General features: G+C 39.0%; 1 protein-coding gene across 1 annotated transcript in view; it reads right to left on the bottom strand.

The window, feature by feature from the left end:
* Positions 1-2,500, bottom strand: part of aux (cyclin-G-associated kinase) — a 30,166-nt gene that overhangs the window by 11,858 nt on the left and 15,808 nt on the right. The gene's annotated exons all lie outside the window — the stretch shown is intronic.

The raw sequence follows: 2,500 nt of genomic DNA, 5'->3' as shown, positions 1-2,500 counted from the left end.
GACATGAAAAAAAAATGTTTGAAAGAGGTTTTCTCATGGAGTTTTTCTGGTTCAAACCACTATTTCATCGATACTTTTAATGCAATTGTCTATTGCTTAGTACCATATTTTTTGGCTAGATGATTTTTTTCTTCTTAATAATGGAAGAACTAAAAGCTGAAAATTGAAAGTGTATTTTTTTCCTCAGAAACAAAGCAAGAAAAAGCAATTTCCTGTGGCAATTATTCAAACATATGAGAGAGATAGCTATTGATTTTTTTCAAAGCAATTGATTGAAAATTATAGGTTGCATTAAATTTCAAAACTTTTCAAAATTTGCAAAATAAATCATACATAAAAAAGTTATACACTAAACCACGAAATTCACATGACATCATAAGGCTATAGCTCTCCAGAAAAAAAACACCCAAATGCTCCATTAAACAATTTTAAGAGAAACACAGACCAACAGTTACAAGCACACCATGGAAACACCCAAAGAACAGGAATCAAGATGTTAAAAATCCTGCTAACTCTATGGCCTTGCATTCTATTTATTTTTCATGTGTGCATTAGTGAGAGTGTGAGTGAGTGTGTGTGTGTGTGTGTGTGTGTGTGTGTGTGTGTGTGTGTGTGTGTGTGTGTGTGTGTGTGTGTGTGTGTGTGTAATTGTGTGTGATTGTGTGTGTGTGTGTGTGATTGTGTGTGTGTCTGATTGTATGTGTGTGTCTGATTGTATGTCTGTGTGTGTCTGATTGTATGTCTGTGTGTCTGATTGTGTGTATGTGTGTCTGATTGTGTGTGTGTGTGTCTGATTGTGTGTGTGTGTGTGTCTGATTGTGTGTGTGTGTCTAATTGTGTGAGTGTCTGATTGTGTGTGTGTGTCTGATTGTGTGTGTGTGTCTGATTGTGTGTGTCTGATTGTGTGTGTGTCTGATTGTATGAGTGTCTGATTGTGTGTGTGTGTCTGATTGTGTGTGTGTGTGTCTGATTGTGTGTGTGTGTGTCTGATTGTGTGTGTGTGTCTGATTGTGTGTGTGTCTGATTGTGTGTGTGTGTCTGATTGTGTGTGTGTGTGTCTGATTGTGTGTGTGTGTCTGATTGTGTGTGTGTCTGATTGTGTGTGTGTGTGTTTGATTGTGTGTGTGTGTGTCTGATTGTGTGTGTGTGTCTGAATGTGTGTGTGTCTGATTGTGTGTGTGTGTGTCTGATTGTGTGTGTGTGTCTGATTGTGTGTGTGAGTGTCTGATTGTGTGTATGTGTTTGATTGAGTGTGTTTGTCTGATTGTGTGTGTGTGTGTGATTGTGTATGTGTCTGATTGTGTGTCTGATTGTGTGTGTTTGATTGAGTGTGATTGTCTGATTGTGTGTGTGTGTGTGTGTGTGTGTGTGTGTGTGTGTGTGTGTGTGTGTGTGTGTGTGTGTGTGTGTGTGTGTGTGTGTGTGTGTGTGTGTGTGTGTGTGTGTGTCTGTGTGTGTGTATGTGTGTGTGTCTGATTGTGTGTGTGTCTGTGTGTGTCTGATTGTGTGTGTCTGATTGTGTGTGTGTGTCTGATTGTGTGTGTGTGTCTGATTGTGTGTGTGTCTGATTGTGTGTGTGTCTGATTGTGTGTGTGTCTGATTGTGTGTGTGTCTGATTGTGTGTGTGCCTGATTGTGTGTGTCTGTCTGATTGTGTGTGTCTGTCTGATTGTGTGTCTGTCTGATTGTGTGTCTGTCTGATTGTGTGTCTGTCTGATTGTGTGTGTGTCTGATTGTGTGTGTGTGTCTGATTGTGTGTGTGTCTGATTGTGTGTGTGTGTCTGATTGTGTGTGTGTGTGTGTGTGTGTGTGTGTGTGTGTGTGTGTGTGTGTGTGTGTGTGTGTGTGTGTGTGTGTGTGTGTGTGTGTGTGTCTGATTGTGTGTGTGTCTGTCTGATTGTGTGTGTGTGTCTGATTGTGCGTGTGTGTGTCTGATTGTGTGTGTGTGTGTGTGTCTGATTGTGTGTGTGTGTGTCTGATTGTGTGTGTGTGTGTCTGATTGTGTATGTGTGTGTCTGATTGTGTGTGTGTGTGTGTGTGTGTCTGATTGTGTGTGTGTGTGTCTGATTGTGTGTGTGTGTTTATGTAGTACACTCAGCTGATGAAGAGTGGCATGAGAGCATCCTATTAGCTGATAATGAATGATGCCAAAGATTCCCATTAGCTGACTGCTAACACTTGATCAATAAATTTAATCTTTCTCATTCCCATGAAATATCTTTCACTAAGTGATGAAAAAGAAAAACTATTCATTTATAGTTTGTATGAAATGAAAGACGAGAAGCATGTGATTATTAGGACAACAAAAATGAATTTTTCAGACCCATCGCATACCCATCGTCACCAAAAATTAATATATAATTTAATGTTGATAGGACATGGTTTGAGATGATTGCCAGTGTCTTCTCATTCTTTTTGTGATTCACAATTTTATAATAAAATAAATGATACATGAAAAATGAATATATCAGAAAGAGTATAGACATTCATCATAAGAACAC

Source organism: Penaeus japonicus, unplaced genomic scaffold, assembly GCF_977035675.1.
Source record: "Penaeus japonicus unplaced genomic scaffold, GWHDUDI00000001_assembly GWHDUDI00000035, whole genome shotgun sequence".
Classification (NCBI taxonomy): Eukaryota; Metazoa; Arthropoda; class Malacostraca; order Decapoda; family Penaeidae; genus Penaeus; species Penaeus japonicus.
This window is presented reverse-complemented; position numbering and strand designations above follow the sequence as displayed.